Source organism: Xenopus laevis, chromosome 9_10S, assembly GCF_017654675.1.
Source record: "Xenopus laevis strain J_2021 chromosome 9_10S, Xenopus_laevis_v10.1, whole genome shotgun sequence".
Taxonomy (NCBI): Eukaryota; Metazoa; Chordata; class Amphibia; order Anura; family Pipidae; genus Xenopus; species Xenopus laevis.
In genome coordinates this window covers 76,288,433-76,313,056 of record NC_054388.1, presented here as the reverse complement: position 1 = coordinate 76,313,056, position 24,624 = coordinate 76,288,433, and the positions used below count along the sequence as shown (strand labels likewise).

Genomic DNA, 24,624 nt, shown 5'->3' with positions numbered 1-24,624 from the left:
GGGGGGATCTTGTGTCTAGACAGTGCAGCTTATTGGTAATGCGGCTATTACATTTCCCTAAAGCTGCAATGTTTGCTCGTAGTTGAATAGTATTGTAACTTATGAAGCGGATGGAGGTTTCTTCATTTAGCAGTGTTTCAGAATCCCTGCTCTGCGGCATGTGACTTAGGGATACCTTCACGTTTATACAAGAATGCGACATGATGTCCTCATGCGAAACCTCTGAAAGCATTGTGAACATTTTAGGCAGTCTGTTTCCTATTAGAGATGCCATAAAGTTCTAAAGGGGTGATTAAAGCATTATTTAGAGAGGACTACAACCGTAGAATGTATGGAATATGCTACATTGCTGGACTAGCTCATTGTGCCTTGATATGAGACAGTTATAATGGATTGATACCTTTGATAACAATATATTTTTGCATCCCTCAAAGCATGTCAGTGAAATCAATCATTTTTTTTAAATGTTGCACTAGGACAGAGGTTTCTATCTCATTTCATAAAATGGTTTTATATAAAAATAGTTTCTACAAAGATGTTTTAAAGGCTCATTAAAAAGTAAATAGGGTTAGTTCTTAGCATTTAAGCAAAATAAAGTAGTGTCCTATACATTTATATCTTCAGCTCATCTTCCAGCATGTCTGTTAAATACAATCCACTGAGGACAAGTCACTCTTTCGTTTCACTAAACAGCATTAGCCTGTTGTGCGTTTGTCATTGCAGAGTCCTGGCTCAGTAGATTAGAGCGTCTCTCTTAGGGTGTATGCTGTGAACAGCATGATTCACACTTCTGAATCATCCTCTGTCCTCTGGGTACTAAGGCACGGGAGATGCTGATGCGCAGTATAACTAAGCTCTGAGAAATAATGCAGCAGTGCTTTGCTGAAAGAGAGCTGGATGCTCCAGTGTTATGTGAACCAAAAAGAATTAGTGCTTGGGTAAGTCATGCTTTGGCAACCCTCTTAAACATCCTCAATATGGGGTCTGGACCGCTACAATCAGATTATTGTTAAATTCAGAATTATAGCTAACACTAAATGGACTTTTTCTGTCTGGCCAGAAACAAAAACCTGTAGTACACTTCAGTTTTGTTAATTGTTCCTTGCTAGTTCTCTGTCATTGGTGGCTTGCTGAGCAACTACCAAGATAGTTTGGCAAACCTATACTGTACTGGCTGGATCTTTCTGTTACAGAGTATATTCTGCATAGAGGTTGAACTACACAACAACAGAATGAAAGATATTGTCTCCAGCTGAATGAATCACTAGGGTTATGGCCCATGTAATCAATTACTTGAAAAGCTATTAACTGTAAGTTCCAATGATTTCCATTTTCTATAATAGGATGGATTTGAGACAATTCCTAGTTTTGCCACCTTTTGTCTCTAAGGTCTGCAAACTCCACTTGTGCAGTTAATTTAGGAAATCATTTATATATCAGTGCAATAGAGTTCTTTTGATCCAATGGACAGACAGAACCATTTGTTTGGTTTTCAGTTAGATAGCCCTGCATTAAAGAACTGGGTAAACTATAAGTTAACTTTAAGTTAACTTCATCATCTGGGGTGCTGCTGCCACGAGGAAGTCACCTCGGGTGGCAGCAGCCCACAAGTCACAAAAAGCTGATTTTTAAATTGGAATTTCGGCTCTTCTAGTGCAAAGAGTGTAATTTCCCTCTCTGTACTAGCAATCTGGACCCCCCAACCAATGCCCTTGTTCGCTATTTATTCTTTGTATATTTTTTGCTTATTTGCCTTCCTCTTCTACCTATTTTCAGCTTTCAAATGGGGGTCACTGACCCCAGCAGATGAAAAAGTATTGCTCTGTGAGACTACAATTTAATTGTTATTGATTCTTTTTACTACTTCTCTTTCTTTCTATTCTGTCCCTCTCTTATATTTATTCCACTCTCTTTCTCAAACCACTACCTGGTTGCTAGGAAAATCAGACCCTAGCAACCAGCTGCTGAAATACCAAGCTGGAGAGATGCTTAACAAAAAGCCAAATAACTGAAAAAACAAATAGGGGCAAACTCCAAATTGTCTCTGAATATCACTGTCAACAACAAACCAACACACTTAGTCTAAAGGTGAATTACCCTTTAAATCAGTAGCATGACAGAGTGTAAAATAGCAACTCAAACAAAATGCTATTCAAAACACAACATATAATGCAAATGATTTTCATTATTTATTTAAAAAAAACTGTTAAAAGTCTACTTGTTCTCAAACAAAAGTGGCTCTTATATACTGAAGCGTACTTGAAGTTAAAATATGTGCTTTTAGGTAGCTCTTTATTACTCAAACAAATCTTGAGTTTGTTGTACTCGTTCTTTGTTCTGTCACAGGTTAAACCTTTTTCTTTTGAGCTAGATACAAGAAATAGGTACAATCAGTGTCAGCAGCAACAAAAACATTTGGGTGGAGATTGAAGCACACCGTTTGATTCACAACTGCAACCACTTTAACAACCTCTTTCCTTTAGTTGTATGAAGAAGATTAAAGCTGATGGTATATTATATGTTGTAAGGAAGTTTTTAGAAACACCATTGTAGATCTATTTTTAAATGAAGCATATACACTAGGATAAACAACACATAGTAAATATAGAGGATTATTATCCAACTACCAAGCCAGAGATAGGCCTGCAATATAGGGTTACCAAATACCAGTCATCAATACCTGAACTGCTGAGTTGAAATAAGGAGCTATACACATATAGGGGCAGATTTATCAAAGGTCGAAGTTCGAAGTTCAAAAAACTTTGAACTTCGAATTCAAAAAGACCAATCGAATGGAGGTCGAAGTTTTTTGGGGTCAAAATTGGCCCGAATTCGGCCTACTTCAAATTGTATGATCTACTTTGATTCAAAGTTTTTTTTAACTTCGACCTTCGATCTCCCAAACTCCCCCAATTGCCTCCATACAGGTTCTACACTTCAATAGCACTTCGGCAGCTTTTAGGTGGCAAATGGTCGAAGTGGGCCGAATTCAACTTACTTTGAATCGTACGATCGTACTTCGATCAAAGTTTTTTTTAACTTCGACCTTCGGTCTCCCAAACTCCCCCAATTGCCTCCATTCAGGTTCTAGGAGGTCCCCCAAAGGCTAAAACAGCATTTCGGAAGCTTTTAGGTGGCGAATGGTTGAAGTCTAAGTTTTAAAGAGACAGTAGTCTAGTATTCAGATTCTAGCATTAGTGCAAACTGAAACCAAAGGTTGGTGATCTGTGTAAATATGTGGGAGGCTCAGATTTTTCTGGAAAGACAGGCTGTGTTGGACTGGAATACTTTGGATCCACCCAGAAAGCAGATACCCAATAATTATCTTATATTCCCTGCTTTTGCCATATCCTCTGGTCATTTCTGTCACCAATTTCTGTTCCATGCATATGTTCCCTACACTTTCCCACCTATCTTTATCCATACCCTAGCCTTCTTTCCTTCTTTTCTGAACTTGTCATTTTATATCCTATTTCTTTTGTCATTCTCCTACATTTTCACTGTTCTCATTCTGTAATTCCCTCGTCTTCTGTAGTTTTACTGCTTCACAAATTTCCCCTTTTCTCATTCCTACCTATTTCCTTTTCCTTCTTTCCTTGTTTATATTCTTATTATTTAGCCTTTTTTGTTCTGGGTCTTTGGGAACACAGGTACATTTTCTGGCTATGGAAAACATTTGAGAATCATCATCTAATAATTTAAAGAGCGTCACTTATTGGTAGTAAATGTTTTAAGCAAATAAAAGCTGCTTAAAATACTTACATGTACAGGTACTGTACTGTATAAGATATGTTATCCAGAAACCTGTTATCCAGAAAACTTAGTAAAATTAGCAGTTGCTGGTTTACCGTGCTATATAATGTGTTACAAAATCAATTGTAGTATATGAATCAATATTTGTTCTCGATCAATACTTTTCAAACTGAAAGTACATCTGTCAAGTTGTCAACTAAAATTGAGATTTTCTAATTTATGGTATGTTAGAAAAGTTCCACTTTTGATTCCACCTTTTTGGCATCAGACATGGATCCATGAAATAATTCAGGGGCTAGTTTGCTTACAAAGGCTTGAAGGATGAATGTGAAATACACATTCTATATCTTCCTTTCTTACTCTCCAGAATAGGTTTTAGCTGTGCAGAATTGAGATATACTGTACTGTACTTGTTATATTGTCCATAGCTATTGGAATAATTACAGTTTTGCTTTCTGGTTTCAGAGTACTCCCCTGCTGGACTTTGTGCTGGACCTTGCTGGGAATTGGTGAGCTCATTATTTTCAACATTCAGGTTCACGAGGTTTGCCATAAAAACCTTATTGCTCATTTACTATTCATATATTACAAGTACTTGCTGGAGCACGAAGAGGCTCAAAATTGCATAAAGAAGTGTGCGATACCCCAAGCCATTGCAAGCTGTTGCATTGTAATCCTGTCCCTAACTCTTGCTAGCATTACGTACAGGGCTCTTGAGCATCTTGCAGCTCCAGGGTTTCAGATTTCATTTTTGCACTTTGCCTTATACCTCTTCTTTGGTAAATGTGCCATTTTGTATCAAATTTGAGATAAGACAGAAATCCTGTGCATGCTTCTAATATCTAATGGTGCTACAGTGATTGTTAATTGCAAGTTTATGTCTGCACAAAGAAGTTGCTATAGGCAATATCACTGGTGATGTTTGTCCCTAATGTTAATAAACAGTTTAATGTTTCCCCTCTTGTGTTTCTCAGTGGCTGTCATGTAAGCCAAGTGGCAGAAGTTCTGCAATTAATATAATTGTTAATCTCTAATAGACTTTGGTAAAGCTCAGGAAAATGCTAAACTGGGTCTAAAACAACTGCTGACTGATGTATCAAACTGTAAAAGTTTATTCTATAACATGGTTTACTGGCCTGCTACTGCAAAATAAGAAGGAGTGAGTGAAAATAAAAATGAGCCTGAATTAAAAAAAAAAGTAAAACATAAATGTTGGACAGTTAAAATTGTGAAATCACTGTGCATACAATAGATATCCTAGGCATGTGTAAGTTGTGCTTAATAGTATAATAAGAGATGCCAGTAACAGACAGTCAGTGTTAGTTCATTGATATCCATCAGTAACAGATAGCTTGTCTAATGTGATCATGCCACATTATTTGTTTGAGAGCCTCCCAATTTATGGCATGTAAATCTTATGTGGGCATTATTTTCATCTACTGTAAAGGTTATGCAATTTATTCAAATAAATGAATGTGTGGCGGTCTTTACATTCTAAATTTTTGTAAATCTCTTATGTGTTTGCATTGTTCTTTTTGAGCGCAAACCCATATGGAGTCAAGATGCCCTTTTTAAAATCAAGGTACAGCAGAAGATGACTATAGCTTTAAAGGCTTTTAAACTAAAAATTTCCGGAGCAACTCAAGGGGATATACTGTATACCTGAAAGTTATTAATTATACTAAGTTTAATGCAATTAACAGTTTAAACCAGGGCAGTAAGATACATTGCTGAGTAAGGAGATTTATTAGTAGCAGGACGAAAGATGTTTGACTGTTACGTAATAGATAGATTACATGTTACAAAGATTTTCCATCCCTTAGTAACATGGACCTGTTTAGTGACATTTATAACTGGTATCTGACTTAGTTTGGGAAGCACTAGAATTGTCTAAATCCGGTTCCTCAAGCTGTAGGACTGCTTCCTAATAGGTTCCAAACAATGGGTGGGGGTTCTGCCTGATAGATTTGGGGTTATGCTGATTTTGGTGTGGTTTCCTCAACTCTTCTTGGATGGCTATGTGTATATATCTCTAACTAATAGAAATAGAAGAGCTTGACCAAATGTGGCACATATATATTAATGTAAAGAAGCGTGAAGTACATTGTTTTGTTGTAAAAACCACTCTTTCAATTTAAAGGACAAACTGCTTACTGACACTGACTGGAAGCAGCATGACAGCAAATTAAAAACTTAAAGACATGAAATGAGCCTTAATAGATTTAACCAATAAGTGAATGGTTACACAGTGATCCCCAACCAGTAGCTCGTGAGCAACATGTTGCTCCCCAACCCCTTGGATGTTGCTCTCAGTGGCCTCAGAGCAGGTGCTTATTTTTGAATTCCAGGCTTGGAGGCAAATTTTGGTTGCATAAAAACCAAGTGTCCTACCAAATAGAGGCTCCTGTAGGCTGCCAGTCCACATAGGGGCTACCAATAGTCAATCACAACCCTTATTTGGCACTAACTAGGAAAAATTTTCATGCTTGTGTTGCTCCCCAACTCTTTTTACATCTGAATGTTGCTCACGGGTGGAAAAAGGTTGGGGATCCTTGGGTTACAGAATACTTGTAAAAATGCAATTAGTGGCCTACAATAATTGCATTCAGACTGCACTGAGTTTTACTCAGCATTGCTTTGTATGTTTTAATATATTCTTTGATCTAGTAACCTCAGCAACCTCCTTGAGAAAAGCTTGTATAAACATAGTTTTGCAGTGTTTTAAAAAGCATGATTTGTTCTGACAAAAAGGTTAGGGGTAGGAGCAGGAAAGAAACAACACTAAGGGCTAATCTTCTGTCAGTGTTGATGCTTCTTTGTTGCTATAGACCTTTCTTCAAAGATCTGAGATGTAGAAGGTTTGCTGCTATTGCAGAATGAAGATCTTATATTTTCGAACACTGGCTATGATGCGGAAAAGAGCAATAAAGTAATGCACCTCCCAAGCTGTAGACATACAGGTTGGATGAGATTTATAAATAGAGTGCAGGAAGATAGCTGCAGACAGGACTGTGCTGTTCATTTAAGCCCTACCTTACTCTTGTCTGTGAATATACAACTTTGCAGATGTGTTTGGAAAATTGCCAACAGTAATGATAAAAGGAAATTGATTTTTACCTGTAGTGCTACAGTTGTTGCTCAATTACAAGTCCCGCCATTAATTTCCAAATCTGATGGAAGTTCTGTTTCAGGATTATTGAAGGTTTTCTGTTTTGGTGGAAAGCTTAGTTGTGTGTTGCATAATTACAAGAAAGGTATTCAAGTCCAACAGAAAATGGGAGTCCGTGTTTGGAGCCTTTGGGCACTTTATACTTCATCAGTGACACTTTAACATCTATGTTTTTCCAGTCAGTAGCCCATTCCGTCATAACTCCAGTCCTCATGTTCAGTCACTGACTAGATGTTAAATACCCCTACAATGAAAAGATTGTAAAACATTGAGTTTGTGTGTAACTGCATTCTTCTTAGATCTCTCTTACATTATGACCACATGGTGGTCTGGCTCACCCAGCTGGCCCTATGTGATATATCTTGTTCCAGAATATTATTCTAATATGTCTGCTAATGTTATCTGAAGATGATTGACTGCACTGCTAATAGTCACAATTCAGCACTGATGTCCTCCATGTTCATGGCTGGACTTAGACTTCTCCCTAGCTTAAAGGAGAAGGAAAGGTTAAAACTAAGTAAGCCTTATCAGAAAGGTCCATCTAAATATACCAGTAAAACCTCAAAGTAATGCTGCTCTGAGTCCTCTGTCAAAAGAAACACAGCATTTCTTACCTTCAATTGTGTACACATGGGCTTCTGTATCAGACTTCCTGTTTTCAGAATAAACCTCCTTGCCCTGGGCGTGAGCATGCTCAGTTTACTCCTCTTTGCCTCCTCCCTTCTCTGCTGTAATCTGAACCCAGAGCTATAAGTGAGCAGGGAGAGATTCAGTCAGGAAGTGATGTCACACCAAGCTAATATGGCAGTTGCTATCCTAAACAAACATAGAACTTCTAGAGCTTTTCACTCAGGTATGGTAAATCATTCTACAGAATAAATAAAGTATTATAGCTTGCACTAATGCAGCTAATCTATTGGCAATAAAATGCCTCAGTAGCTTTCCTTCTCCTTTAAAGTATGTTTCACCTGAAACTGAGCCATCTGTCTATAACTATGGAGCAGCGCACAAGCATGGCCCAGTCATTCAATAAGCCTGTGCATCATCAACCTTTGCTTTTCTTGTCTTTTTACATTCACCATAATCCTCTGGCCAACACTGGCCCTGACTCTTGTCCTCTTCTCCCCAATTTTATTCCATATCTATTAGAATAAACTACTCAGTGCTCACTATAATTCCATGGCAACAGTATTCCATGCTTCTTGTTCTCCTCTTGTCTCTCCCCATTACAATGAAAATCCATAGAAATAGTTTAATTATTTGTTATAAACCACTAACTTATTTTGCCGCTCTTTACAGAGATTATACTGTGTGACATTCATGTCAGTGTCTACATTAATGGTGGTTACAACTAATTGGCTTGTTTATCTTTGAGTTATCTTTAGATTGTGCTATTGTGAGAATATTTGCATTTTTTTTTTTTATTATTTGTGGTTTTGAGTTATTCATTTTTTATTCAGCAGCTCTCCAGTTTGCAATTGTAGCAATCTGGTTGTTAGGGTCCAAATTACCCTAACAACTATGCATTGGTTTGAATAAGAGACTGGAATATGAACAGGATAGGCCTGAATTGAAAAATGAGTAATAAAAAGTAGCAATAACAATACATTTGTATATTTGTATCCTGTATATAATAGATGTGCGTATATGTACATTATATATATGTATACAGTATATACATACAAACACACACAGTCTTTTATCTGCTTTGTTTCTTTCTCTTCCTGGGTCTGCCCACTCTCTGCTTCTCACCTTCACTTGTGCGTTGTCCTAATCTTTACACACTTTATACTCTGGACCAGTGATCCCCAACCAGCAGCTCGTGAGCAACATGTTGCTCTCCAACCCCTTGGATGTTGCTCCCAGTGGCCTCCAAGCAGGTGATTATTTTTGAATTCCAGGCTTGGAGGCAAGTTATGGCTGTATAAAAACCAGGTGCAGTGCCAAACAGAGCCTCAATGTAGGTTGACAATCCACATAGGGGCTACTAAATGGCCAATCACAGCCCTTATTTGGCACCACAGGAACATTTTTCATGCCAGTGTTGCTCCCCAACTCCTTTTACTTCTGAATGTTGCCTACGGGTTCTAAAGGTTGGGGATCCCTGCTCTGGACCATAGTTTCTATTTCCTCACATGTCAAAACTCTGTTCCTTTATACTGTCTCATTTATGTTTTACGCCATTTAATCCTCTTATATATATTTGTGTCATTTTTTCATTGAAGTCACGTGTATTAAATTAATTGCAATCTTTCTGTCTCTCCTGACATTTCTTCTGCCCCTCACATCCCCCTCCCATTCCACACTCAAACCCAAGCAAGAACCAGGATTTTTTTTGTTTCAAATTTAATTGAAACACAAATTGTCCATGTTAGAAGCATTTTGTGATAGATGTGCTATTCTGCTGTTGCATTGTTACTGATATACAGAGCATAGAAAATGATGTGAGGATTGCTGAGTAAGTGTGTCTGCTGGCTGCTCAAAGATAAATACCAGGATGCTTTTAAAGTTCTGAGTTATAGGGGGTTAGTGAGTTCCAAAGTGATACAAAATAAAGTAACAGACTATGTTCTGTGCTTAAAAATCTTTTCATTTCTTTTTGTAAAATCCTTGGTTCTTATTGTAAAAGAAAAACATGACATAAACACTCATGCTAGCAGCAACAGCAACCTGGCATCAAGGCCCTCGATGAGCCTAAATATTGTCTCATAGTACAAGTTGACCCAGGGACTGGACCAACTGCCATCTTGGAGTCAGGAAGGCATTTTCCCGCTCTGTGGCAAATCAAAGAGGCTTCAAACTGGGGTTTTTTTGCCTTCCTTTGGATGAACTAGCAGTTATGCAGCTTTTATATAGACTTGTAAGTTTGAACTTGCTGGACATGTGTCTTTTTTCAACCTAACTTACTATGTTACTTTGTATGTCACCACAGTATTCAGAGGCTAAGTGGACAATCTTGACCCTGTCGTTATGTGGGTTTCTAACTATAGCATCGCTTGTTAATTAACAAATAGATTCATTTGATTTTATTTGATTAAGAGTTTGACTTGAGTTTCAGTTGTAAAACAGGACAAGGGTTCCCTATCTTTTTATGCTGATAGCAAGTAGCACTGAAGCAGAGCTAAATTCTAACAGTGTCACACTGAACCCCAGGGGCCCTCCAAACACATAAATATACCTAATGTTGGACCACTGCCACCAACCCTCGCAGCTTTTGTTACCCCCACCCCCTGCTATGTACATGGATTAGCTGGGTTGTCTCAACTAAACATGGGACTTATGGTGAAAATGAAGCCTGCGAACCCCCAAAATGAACTGTGCATTGTCACACTATTTAACTATAATTACTCATACATGTCAGTAAGATCACTGCAAATAAATTAACACTTAACTTTTAGTTTACTAGGATTCATTGTTTAAATAGACAATAAGGGTAAGGCCAGACAAGGAGATTCCTTTGGGCGACTATTGAAAACGCATCGCCGCGTGTGCATTAGCGCAGGCGATTTTGCGCTGTAGCCTATGGGGAAATAAGCGATAAGTCGCCAGGCGACAAAATCTCCCCGAATCTCCTCGTCTGGCCTTACCCTTACAGTTTGTCTTGCTGTGTTCATGTTGTTAATACTTTTCATGCCTGTGGTATCTCTGGGTGATATTAAATTTCAAAAACAGAATTCAACACCACACACACGTATTTTTATTTTGTATGGATCATTCAGGAGAGTACTACACCAGACAGAGAAGCTGCGGCTCTCTGATCAATATGCTAGCCTTGCAAGGAACCTTAAAGGGATTCTATCATTTTTATGGTGTTGTTTTTATTTCTAAATTACACTGTTTACACTACAAATAATTCACTCTAAAATATAAAATTTCATTCCTATTAAATTATTGCTGGTCTATATTGTTTCCACCAGTATGTATGTTAGGGTAAGTTCACACTGGGCGTTTTGGGGAGATTTGGTCGCCTGGCGACTAATCGCTTTGTTTTTGCGAAGTTCGGGCTACTTCGGAAAACGAACCGCCGCGTGTGATTAGCACCAGCGTTTTTTCATTTTAGCCGGCGCAGAGTCAGGGAAGGCGTTTGGGGAGATTGGTCGCCGCAAAAACGAAGCGATTAGTCGCCAGGCGAACAAATCTCCCCAAAACGCCCTGTGTGGCCTGACCCTAAGAAGTAGAAAAGGTCAGTTTTGTAATCATGAATGATTTACAGTACATAACTGTAGAACCTGATGAAAAATAAACAGGCCATTAGAGGCGATGCTGTTCAGGAAGGTGTGGAAATGCCTGTAAGAAAGGTGAGGCTCACTAATAGAGCGTTACAGCTTTAAGTTGTCTAAGTATCAGTATTGTTGCTTTAATCTCTTCTTACCTTGTAAATATTTCTCAGACCCAACTAGCATCACATGCAGTGACGTAACTAGATATTACAGGCCCCCAAAATTATAGTCCCCAAAAATGTCTAGAGGTTGTTTTAGCAGTATTTATTTTAGTATTTATTGAAATTTTATATGAATTTGGGTCATATGGGGCCCCTATATATCCTGGGCGATCCTGCAGCCGTAGGGTCTGCTTCCTCTGTAGTTACGTCACCCCTGATCACATGGGGTGTAGAACAGTCTAGATGGCTGAGATGAAAACCTGTATGCCTTGTAAACAGGGGACTAATTATGTTAATGTTGTGCAGATATAATGGTGTATTTTCCAGCAACGCAAAAGCTCTTTTTATACAGTAGCACATTTTGTTAATCGTTATCTAAAATTATTTGTGGTGAACTGGACTGACCATAACACAGAAGAAATGTCAAGAAGCAGACATTATGAATCTCCTTTATGTAGATTTGGTTAAACCTCTGCAGTTTAGAGTAATTTAAAAAAAAAAAAAAGTTTTAAAACCTGTTACATTGTTATTTCTTTTTTTTCTGCCTGAGTGCCTATTTTCAGTTTAGCCATTTGTGTCTGCACTCTATAAAAAGAAAATAGAAAAAAGAACTGTTCTCTGGGGATGTTTTGTGACAGGAGTGTTTTTACCCACAGGCTCATATTAGGGTCGGTGGATGTTCTGGTTTTTGGATAGGGTTTTGGCCCTCCCGTAGCCTAATAATTATTTTTTAGTAGTAAACACTGTGAATATGTAGAAAAGCATGCCATAACATTAACATAGAGAGTATTTTTAATATAAATATTCTGTTACAATGATATTGCCATCGGAGAGCTGAATAATATCATTCTTAAAGGTATTTAAAGGAGAAGGAAAGGTTAAAACTAAGTAAGCCTTATCAGAAAAGGTCGACCTAAATATATCAGTAAACCCCCAAAGTAGTGCTGCTCTGAGTCCCCTGTCAAAAGAAACACTGCATTTCTTTCCTTCTATTGTGTACACATGGGCTTCTGTATCAGACTTCCTGCCTTCAGCTTAAACCTCCTTGCCCTGGGCAAGAGCATGCTCAGTTTGCTCCTCCCCCCCACTCCCTTTTCTGCTGTAATCTGAGCCCAGAGCTATAAGTGAGCAGGGAGAGACTCAGGCAGGAAGTGATGTCACACCAAGCTAATACTGCAGCTGCTATCCTAAACAAACAGCTTCTAGAGCTTTTTACTCAGGTATGGTAAAACATTCTACAGAATAAATATAGCATTCTATCTTGCACTATTGCAGCTAATCTATTGCCAATAAAATGCCTCCGTAGCTTTCCTTCTCCTTTAAAAAACAGGCAGATAGGAAGAATATGGGGTCACCACTGACAAATACTGCCTTATTTAGAGACCCTAGAGAAATGGAATCATGCTTTTCTACCCCCCAAGGCACAGGTCTGTTTGTAACATTATAGCATTGCTCTTAGTGCAGTTTAATGTATTTATGCAACATGGGGATAGTGCTGCTTTCTTTTAAAAAATATGTTGTTTTCAGTTCAGTTTGCTAGAGTGATTGAAATTCTCTTCCCCCCACACCTCCCCTCCTCTTTTTCCTGAGGAGCTGTTAGGTTTTCAGCGCTCCGTTAAGGCACGGTAACTGTTTCTATGGCAACTGACAGGGAGGTAATTTGGATGACGGCGAGTTAAGCGCTGTTTACTCTTTCAGTGCCAGGGATGTCTCATCACTATTATCTGATTGCAGCAACAGGGTTATGTGCTGGCTATGCGACAAACACTCACACTGTACAGAGATTATACATCATTCATGTCAGTCGCTTCCCTAGTAACACTACAATAATGCCTCACATCAAGCAAATATGGCCACTGCCCCAGCCATACTGGCAAATGACTGTAGTGATGGGAATATCAATCTCTAGGGATTCAGATATTTCTTTGTTCTATGATGCCAGGCCCAGTAAGTAGAATCAAAATAAGGTTATGATGATAACACACCATATATGCTGCTAAGGCAGCAGTTATTACAAAATACTTTTGTATTCTGTATTATTCTTTTTTTTTGTAAATTATACTAAGACCCCTGTTTGTTATACAGGTATGGGGTCCATTATCCAGAGACCCATTATCCAGAGTGCTCTGAATTACAGAAAGGCTGTCTCCCATAATCTCATTTATAATAAAATAATCCAGATTTTTAAAAATCATTTCCTTTCACTCTGTAATAATAAAACAGTAGCTTGTACTTGATCCCAACTAAGATATAATTAATCCTAATTGCAGGCAAAACCAGTCTATTGGGTTTATTTAATGTTTACATTATTTTGTAGTAGAGTTAAGATGTGAAGATCCAAATTATGGAAAGATCCGTTATCCAGAAAACCCCAGGTCCTGAGCATTCTGGATAACAGGTCCCATACCTGTACATGTGGAAAGCACAGAGTGTATGTGTGTGCCACAAGAATAGGTGGCATGAATTAAGAGCATGAACGTGTATTTGATCAACACATGTATGTTATATTTAGAAATTCACGTATAGTGTCCCCATGATTGGTCCCATGATATGTTTACCTTTATCCCTATTTCAGGGTTCTCCTAATTTCCTTTGTGCCTCCCACAAGACAAAATCTGTATATCCCCTTTGCTGAAACATCTGACACATCAATCTTTGTTGTCTGTCCCTTTCTTGGGCAACAGTCACTATTCTATCTGCCTTTGCCAACTGATTTATGGGAATCGATTTTTTAACATGTTTTGGATGGTTACTACAGTAATGTAGAATTTGGTTACCGTCAGTGGGCTTTGTATAAACAGTTGTATCAACGCCAGCCTCTGAATTTTTATAGACTAATATATCCACAAATTGAATCTATTGAAAGCCATGTGTCAATGTAAAAGAAATAGAGGGATATATTTCTCACAGAGTCTTGTGGAACTACCACAGAAACTCAACATCGCCCCGCTATAAGACAAAAATATCATCAATGTATTTCTGTCATGTCAAACAATGCCTGGTGAAATCGCAATAAATGTGTTGATATTCAAATCTAGCCATAAAGGCATTAGCATAAGATGGGCGACGTTGTACCCCATTGCATTCCCACGCATCTGTAAGTAGAACAACTGATGCCTAAAAGTAAAGTAATTACAACTCAAAGTTACTGTATATCCAGTAATTGTAGTAGGGATGCACCAAATCCATTATTTTGGATTCGGCCGAACCCCTGAATCCTTTGTGAAAGATTCAGCCGAATACCGAACCGAATCCTAATTTGCACATGCAAATTAGGGGAGAGAAGGGGAAAACATTTTTTTACTTCCTTGTTTTGTTACAAAAAGTCATGTGATTTCCCTCCCCGCTATGCAAATTAGGGTTCGGATTCCGTTCGGCCTGGCAGAAGGATTCAGCCGAATCCGAATCCTGCTGAAAAAGCCCGAATCCTGAACGGAATCCTGGATTCGGTGCATCCCTAAATTGTAGTGAAAAATAAAGTTGTTTTTCAGTATAATTTGCCCTTTATTCAAGTAACCATGCACATTCCTGTATTCCCTCTTGATGTGGCCACGTTAAAGGCGGCAAGTAGCACATCTCCATAAATACCCTGTTCCAAAGACCTACGTTTACCCCAAAAAATGTCCTGTATCATTTATATAGGAAAGGACCTTTTGGATCACAGGTCTGAAAATTTTGTCTAACATAATGGCCATTGGGTTAAAGACAGAACCTAGTGAAGTAACAATAGGGAGACCTGGTGGACATACCGGGTCTTTATGGATCTTTGGCAAGGTGTACAAATTATAAACTATTCAAAAGCTTAATTAAAAATGTATTTACTTTTCACTTTCTCTTCTTCTGAACAGAATGCTGCCGCTGGCCTAGTACTGTCTAAATATTTGCTAATAAAGCAGAATAAATATACTGCAGATCAAGTAGTTTCACCACATAATTTGGGAATATGTGTAGTTACACAAATACTGTATACAAAAATATATTTTTTCATGTGGAAGCAGCAGGAATTTTAGCTGTGCTTTCCTTTAGGTGTGATGCAGTCTGAAGATGAGGTTTGCTAGCTTTGATACATTTAAATCCAGGATAGCATTTAATGAATTTACATATACTGAAGCTTCCCATTCGTTTGAGCAGAGGTCAATGCAGCAGCTTGTTTTGTATTTTTTTATTTATTTTTTTATTTTTGGCTTTTAGTCATTACACATTCACATACAGTACTGCATTCGGAGTATAAGAAGTAATCTGATGCAATAATCTCAATTAAATGAAGTCCTCAACTTACAAAGAATCTCTTGGGAATCTGTTTGGTCACAATATTCAAGAAACAGGAAAGTGATTAACAGTATCATAGCAGGTTCTTGTTCATCCTTAATCACTGCAGCTTTGATTTCTGGGTACAAACATCCTCGTACAGTCACTTAAGAAAATCAAACTCTCACCAGGGAAATTAAACCTCTCTGGTACCAACTGTAACCTGTCCCAACCTTGTGAAATGTTGGCTAGGAAACATAAAGGAATGCCTGAGTAGAAGGACATTTGTTTGCTGGAAAGCTTATACACAGCTAGCATGAGACATATTTTTTTAGAGCTGGTGTCTGTTTTAGGGAAGAGTTTTGGCAGATCTCACACTAACATATGCACTTCTTTTTTTACCAGGTGTTGCTCCTGTGCCAAATGCTGCTATAATTTATTCAGTAAGGGATGTAGATAGACTCATAATGAAATGCATTTGCACCATTTCATTTTTATGCATCAGGTATTGCAAACTACCCATAATGTCCAGCTTAGCATCAATACGAATCAGAATAATAATGCTTAATCATAAACTAAAGGTGCCCATAGACACACAGATCCTATCGTACGAATCCAGGATTCGTACGATTTTCGGATCGTGTGTGGCATGTGCCGACATCTTTCGTCCGGCGGAGATCGGTCGTTTGGTCGATCGGTCAGGTTTGATTTTGACCCGAACGATCCCGCCGGAGCCCACAGCACATCGTAATCGGATCATGTGGCCGAACAATCAGATTACTCCCGATATAGCCATTTTTGTTAATGGCATATCGGGGAAAGATCCGCTCGTTTGGTGATGTGGCCAAACGAGCGGATCTTTGCATCTATGGCCATCTTAAGGCTAGACTTCATACAAAGGGTTTTTAAAGTGGCATTTCGCCGTTTTACTTAGTGACTTCAACTGGCATCTGATGATTTTTGTATTTTGTATAATAACATTAGTCTGTTTAAATAAAGTCTGTGTCATTCTGTTATGTATGACAGTGCGATAGACTGTCAATTAATTAGTGAAAATAATATGATGATTTTAGAGTTAATGTTTTCGAACGTTCAGCCGAGTTATGCCTATGGTACCTAAATCAGATGTAGTACTGAATCGTGGAGCAGGATCATTTAAGTCAATTACTTTGATTCATATAATAGTGGCAAACTGGTAAGAATACCCACTTGTAGTTGAGAGCAAGAACATAGAACTATGACACAGAGTAAGATAAAACCAATAATTGGCTTAAATATTAGCGCATGCCTTAGGATGTGAGGCAGTTTATGTTTGAGCTGTGCTCTGTATTGGTTTCTGTAACAATAACTGTCTACTTTATCATAGTATTCAGCTAGTAGTCTTTGCATGCTGTTAAATTCAATAAATGTGATTGTATGATAGATATTGTGGCAGAGGGCAATGCCTCATTTTCATAGGTTGCTAAGCAACAAGTGATGGTCTGAAACTATAATGAAATAGTAAATATAATACACAAAGGCTTATTTAGTAAAGAAATATATATTAGGCACAATACTTATCTGGTATTCCCACAACAGCATTAGGTGAAAATGGTGTTGGAGGCTGGAGAAACTAAAGTCATGAAAATCAATTGGGCGCTCTTGTGTGGGTCTATTTTAATTTATAGTTTTTAATATAATAATTATTTTCATAGCATTTCTGTTCACACTACCGATTTACACACATAGGAAAAGAAATGCTGATTATTTGCCTGAGCCTCTTTGTTTTCAGAGTATAAATATCAAGAATGGCCTCATATAATCTTGTCCAAGTAAAAAGGGCCAACTTGGAAAATAGCCCCAAGGGCCTCAGATTCGTAATTACTGCAGTCACTATAGCAGCAGTCATAATGATGGAATCGTTAACATGGGAAGCAACCCAGGATCAGCCATAGCTTCCTCCAGGAAAAGGTACACTGGGATATCTGTCTGTTGAATGTGCCATTTTGTCAACATAATTTAGGCAACTCACTTAATCAGGAAAATAATAATGCAAACTGTGTGTACCCATTTACAGGAATCTGAAAAGGATAATGTGTAGCTGACACTGAATATTTGGCTCCAGTTTAGTTTTTTTCTGCCTCTGTGTAATTATCTCTGTCTTTTCTACAAAGGGGAAGTATGCTACTGTATTAAAAAATCCTAGATATATTTAACAATTCTTTACTGGCACCTGTTTCTTCGGCTGCACATTAAAGCGGCAGGCAAAATCCACAGGGGAGGATATTTCCTTAGGTCATTGCTGAGGCAAGGGGTAATTTTAAGTAATATAAGCAAACCGAATGCCTGCTTTTTGATGCACTGCACATTTTGCCTCTGGCTATTTAGCGGTTTAAATCTTGAAACACAAGTGCAATGAAAAACCATAGGCTTATTTTGCTCTTTCATCTCAGTGAAAACGTCACATTTTCTGACTCCTGTTTGAAGGTCCTGATAAATATATAGTCAAGAGAATACCTAATCCCTGTTATAGTGCTGCTAATTTACACTAGAATGCTAAAGGTGTACAAAACAGTGTATATTTATATCTCTAACTTTATATGCATATAGAGCTTCCTAACCTTGGAATACATAATTTTTCTCTGATACACTTACCTGTTGGTAAATGTAGGCATCCAAGAGATCTTGCAGTAAAGGCTTTTTAAACTGGTTTGTGTTAACTAATGCTACAATTTTTGGAATTTGTGTTCACTTATAAGGGGGCCCTGACCATCAATAGCTTTTTATAACTTGTGTTTGTGTGTGTGGGGGGGTTACCTTTTTTAGCACTGATGTCTGTGTTAAGAGTCCTGCGCGTGTCCATTTTTTGGAACCGGTACCCGCAACCTGCAATCAGCATCCCGGACCCGCAACCCCCATTCTTACCCGCTTGGACCCGCTACCCGACCTGCAAGTACCTTATCCGCAACCTGGACCTGCGACCCGCTGACCATCAAGAATCAGGAAGCGCTGTCATTGTAAACCGGAAGTGACATCATCTGAAGTAGGCGTGATCACAAAAAAGGAGTAAAAATCGATATTGAGAAGACCCGCGGCCCGACTCACCACCTGCAAACCTGCAGAACCGCCGACCTGCGTCTATACCCGCAACCGGAACCCCTACCCGCAACCCACTGGGTACTGCCGGTTTTTGTGGGTACCCGACCTGCTGCAGGACTCTAGTCTGTGTGATCTTTTAACTTGGTGTGGAGTGGGCGTGATCTTGGGTGAGGCTGGGATGGGCCCCGAAAATATTGATTTTTAATGGCGGCCCTGTATGCAGCCATATGACATTAGTACAAACATCAATATTTCTTCCTGGACAGCTAGCGTAGCTCAGATAAACAGCCTGAATTTACTGCCAATTTCTGTCCCATATTAATAGGTGATTAATGCAATAATCTCTTAACAGTTACTCAGCCCCCTTGGCTATTACACTGATGTCAGCTTTGCATCTGGTTTATAAACAAGTTGCTGTGTGATTTACCAGATGTCACCAGCTAATGTAGGACCCTAAATCTGGATTCCCCACGGAGCTCAATTATTACATATTAAAATTAAGTAAGCATGCTAGTATGTATCAAGATCATTTGGCAGGGGGGCACTGTTTTATTATAGCCTATGTCTCATAGATCACTTTACCTCTACAGAGGAATGAGTCTGCCAGCTGCAAGTCATTAATAACTTACTGTCTTGAAACATAATTTATTCCTATATTTAACTGGACAGATACAGGACAATACAGAGAAACTAGTTGCAGTTTATAAATAGGACATATTTTCCTGTAAAAGATCTGATAATACTGGTTTTTACACGAAAACATTTTTCAATTTTAAGATAATTGAATCATGATCTGTAAACTCCGGGAAAAAAAAGCCTAAGCACTTTGAATGGAATTGTTCATTCGCTGAGATTCAAGGGTCACCAAGCAAAGTTGGCTCATGGCATTTCCATGCAAACTGTATTATGAAAAGAATTCAACACATTCACATCCTTCTGACTGATGTGACGATGATATCCATATTGTCATAAAGTATGGTTTGTTTTATGCATGGCTTTAGAAAGAATTTCATTTTTCATGTAGGAATTACAGTGCAATATATTTCCATATCCTAAAGACAGTTGCGTTAAGTTGCCAAAACAATGAAAAACAATTTGCTCCACTAAGCCTGCAAGGAAAAATATTAATATGAGTATATTAAAAAGCCACCAGTGAGATTGTGCTGGAGGGATGTACATTATTTATGGCCTGGAAAACCAGGATTACAACACTTTTGATTATCCTGGCCCATAATCAGCTTGATGATAAACCTTGGAGAATTCATTAATGTTACATAATGCAGCTTTGTCTAGGTACCACATTATTCACATAACAGGTGACTGTACAATACAAAAATAGTGTTTGTATATGCTTCTTCATTCATAAGAAGAATCTCTTCAGGTGTTTGGATTAAGTAGAATGTAAACAAAAATAACGATGAACTCATTTCCTCATTGACTCCTTCCTCACAGCTCTTTTGATGAATCTAGATGGCTATAAACAGATACAACAGTTTAAGTACATGGGTGGTGGGATTACCGAAGACAAAGAAGTAACAGTGACTGCTGGAAACTGGTGCAACTTCAGTTTCCAAAAGTTGCTAGGATCCTCCATTGCAATGAGACAACTCGGCTACAGGGTATAATTAAACCTGTAGTGATATACCATGCCTACACATAATAGATAACCTTCTTAACACCTGGGAGCATAAAATCCTGAGAAAGATATATAGAATGCAGAAGTAAAGATGCTTCATGAAGGGCCACTAATAGCCACAGACATCAGGGCTATGGAACGGATGTTGACTTGGGCACGTTAAAGGAGAACTAAACCCTGAAAATTAATGTGGCTAAAAATGCCATATTTTATATACTGAACTAAATGCACCAACCTAAAGTTTCAGATTCTCAATAGCAGCAATGATCCAAGACTTCAAACTTGTCACAGGGGGTCACCATCTTCGAAAGTGTCTGCGGCACACAATATACAATATATAATTTGAAGGACCTCATGGTGAAATATGTGTATGCTCATTGCAAATTGTGAGGGTAATTATAGTAGTGAGAGACTGGAATGGAACGTGGTCAGTTGTATTCAAAATGTAAACATGACCTATGAGCAAATGAGTATAATGATTGCAAAATGAAAAACAGCCCAATATTGGGGTTTTTTTTGTATCATTGTGAACAAATACATGTACAGTATACTAAAAAAATGTCAGGAAATGCTGGCTATCGGGTGAAGAATGTATGCATATTTAAATAAAAAAGCATGGAAACAATGCTAAAGAAGCAAAGCAATTATAAAATTGAATCATTTCTCCTTTGCTTTTTTTCTTCCACAGTTCTGGATACAATACAGGCAATGGCAGAAGTAGGAGGCAAGTGGTAGTGAAATGCATTGTGGGTATTGTGTAGGATGTTAACGTACTTATCGTTTTATTTTTAAAACAAAGTAATTATTCTTAACCTCCAAAAATTCTGAGACTGACTTTGGGTTAGGAAAATATCAGAGCAATTAGTTTACAGTGTCTTTTCTAAGGCAGGAGCATATAAAAGGACGTTTTATGGCTAGGCACGGTTTGCAAACTTTGCATTTGGTATATGTTTGTAATTTTTCAACCACAATGCCGTATTCTTCCAAATGCATGTGCATTTTTTTCTGCAAATCGAATGCAAGTTATCGTTAACATTTTTTCAGTGTAATTGAATGTTTCATTTCCAGGATTTTGCATTAAAACATTTATATCTATAGGCAAATCTAGGATTGAATTAAAAATCTGGAATAGAACTGAAAATTCATTGAATTGAATCGCACATTCATGTACATTATATAGAGTGAGAAACAGTGGTTTCTATATATAAAGTGAGAGATATTGGGTACTGGTACCCCAAAGTATATTATAGAAAATAAGCACCCCAAACTACAATTTATACCAATCTACATAGTATTCAGTGAGATACAGTGGATACTGACACCTCATTGAAGCTATACACACTAAGGGGCACAGGCTCACGATTATTACTATTATTAGCAGCCATACACTACTGTATGTGCCTACATGAAGCACACCTTTTATTCAGTGGCTTTTGTTACTTTGCTTTCTCCTTTAGTTCTGTCTTGTGTATTTCACAACTTAATTTTTTTACCTTTTGCCTTATTCAGCTTTGCCTTTTTATCCTTTAGCAAAATTGTAAGAAAAATGTGTAAGGCTGGCCCTGTATAAGATAGAACTTCAAGTGGAATATGAATTGGCATAAGCCATAGATACAGGGGTGTAAGAATAGTGTAAGCAACTGCTTTAGGGCTTGTCCTAAAAATGCAGCAGGACACATTGCGCTGTCCGCTTGGTCCAGACATTACATGGCCCATTTACAAATGACTGTGCCAGAAGGACTCATCCATCAAGCACTTGCACTTCTACCATTGCTTCTAACTTTTCCTGTTTATGGAAAAAATTATATCTTATTCCTTTCAGGTTTTTTTTGAAGAAATCCCTGCTAGCTAGATGTCCTGTTGCTGGAGCACATCAGGTGTACTGATCAGCAAATTAAATCTCAGCTGTAGTGTTCACAAAACCCCAGAGATAGCACTCACTGACTTGGTGAAACAGTCTCATGTGCCAGGTGAAGCTCACAGTGGTCCCTTACTCCAGAAATTTCCAATTCCTGAGCCTGGTCACCTATACTGCCCCTATAATGGCAGCATTAACATCCAGGACCTCCCTTCTCCAGACTTGGGGACCAAAGAGGCAGAACATGAAGTGGCTTCCCCTTTTAAAGATTAGGAACCCTGACACCTATGGACAGTTACTGAACTACCAGGGAAATACTATGATCCAGGAAAGGGAAACATCTGCCACACTCAACTGTAAACCAGGCCCAACTCATAGCTGGCCAAACCCCCCCCCCCCCCCCGGGACTACTTAAAATAAAGGCTATCCAAACCTTTACCTCCATACATTAGTATTAGTGTCAGTAGCATTTTCCTGAGGTATAACCCTCTGTAGTGTCCCAGGGATATCCCAGTGTCATTATAAGTTTTGCATTCCTCAGTATAAATTAAACCCTCCAGGTCTGATACTGTGTTGTTATTCTTTGCTCTTAAAAGATTAATATCTGTTGATGAGAATTGTATTATACTTCAGCAAAAGTTGACAAGATGCATGTACCAAATGTTTCAAAATCAGTTATATTAATTCAAACAGCACTGCAATTAATACATTTAAGATTTCCTATATTGGTTAGAAGAATCATTTCTGTTTATTAGCAAATACAGATAAAAATATTATGTTCAATACGTAGGAGACAAAGCAATACATTGTATGTCTTACATGCATTTTATGATCCTGTTTTATGCATAGGGAGCTAGTTACTTTCCCAAAACTACACACAGAGAATGTAACAAATGGACAACCTTAGTGAAAAAATGAAGGGCAGATAGTGAAGAATATTTGTACAATTTAAAATATCACACCTAAAGACTGCTGGTATGGCAAGCAAAGAGCTAAGCTGTTTTACTAATATGAGATTAATATTATCAGATTTTGCCTACAGTCAATCTAGGTAAAACCTAGACCACTCTCTGCATATTTTGCTTCTTCTTTTTAGGCAAATTCCCTAATCCATAGTCTCTTCATCTCTTCTCTTTGTCCTTTTATAGAAAAGATGAATGATAAGATATACATTATGCATACAAGGCAAAATGGTTGGTATAGCAGGAGAGCCCATTGACACCTGGGCCCACCGGGAGATCTCCTACTATCCAGGTGGATCAGTCTGACACTTTATAGAAGACCCTTGTTTTAAGAGTTTATAAAATAGAGGTTACAAATTTACCGCTAGTTAAATCCATTATAGTCTGTCAGCATTTCATTCTCCTTCACAGTATGGGTTTTGATTGCTGAGAATGAGAGAAAGAATTTACGAAGCATTGTAAAAATAAATATATATATATAATTAATGAAAACTGAATAATTATTGGATATCCATTTTTCCATGATATTGCTGTTCAGTAGAGCTGTAATTTTATGGACTAAACCTAAAGATGCTGTACAGATTTATACACACATTTCTTAGAGGAATTTGCAAATCAAATGAGTTTGCAAACAGAAAAGAACAGACAGAATATCCATTGCTTCTTTTATTTGCACCTATAGCTGACTCAAACAACTTGTTAGAATAGCCGTGCCATCTGCTTCTATTTACTCACAGATAGAGACAGTCCTGCTCTATGCACTGTCTTTCCTCCCTGGTTTTCCAGTACCAGAGCGGCAACACAAGCTTATTTAAATGCTAATACACTGCCATCTGCTATTTTAACGTGACTGTGCACTAGGCCATGTGACATCAATTAATATAATTGTGAGCTTTTCATCAGCTCAACCACTATGTGACAAATAGGCAGACTAGCATCTGCTGTCCTTTACCATCTCTCCTCCACGGCACCACATCATAAAGTCAGCAGGGTCTGGGTCTTGAATGAATGGCCTCTGTCAATCAATCCCTTCTGTCATGACAAAGGTTAAACAGCAAATCGTCATTTTTTAGGTAGCTAGGATACTCATTGCATGTTGTCGCAAGTACAGATGGTTGTGCATGTTGTAAACAGCAACTGGTAAATGTGTGCAACTCACTGTAGCACAATTTGTTCAGCACTAAAAGGTACTAAGGTGTTTGGGACATTATAGGAGATGACAGAAAAAAACATTATTTCCAGTGCTATGTTTTCTTGCAATCTGGTGCTAGGTTTTATGTTTTACTATACAATCTGAATTTGCACAAATTGTAGGGCATAGGCAGAAATGCTACAGACCACTTCTTGCTTACATCTTACATGAGCTTAGTGGCAAATAAATGCATAAATAATAAGGAAATACTACACCCCTATATTTCTTGACTACCCACTGGAATTAATTTCATGTGGCTTATGTATGTAGAAGTGGATTGCTGCCACCTTAGGGTCAGTTTAATTTTTTTCAAAATCACAAGGTCAGCTCAGAAAAAAATACTGGAT

The 24,624-nt window shown here is 38.1% G+C and overlaps 1 protein-coding gene across 2 annotated transcripts in view; it reads left to right on the top strand.

Moving 5' to 3' along the window:
* Positions 1 to 24,624, top strand: part of map2.S (microtubule associated protein 2 S homeolog) — a 133,589-nt gene that overhangs the window by 8,841 nt on the left and 100,124 nt on the right. For both annotated transcript variants that reach the window (XM_041577638.1, XM_041577637.1), the window contains exon 2: positions 4,219 to 4,262. The gene's annotated coding sequence lies outside the window, so the exon portion shown is untranslated. The remainder of the gene's footprint in view (positions 1 to 4,218; positions 4,263 to 24,624) is intronic.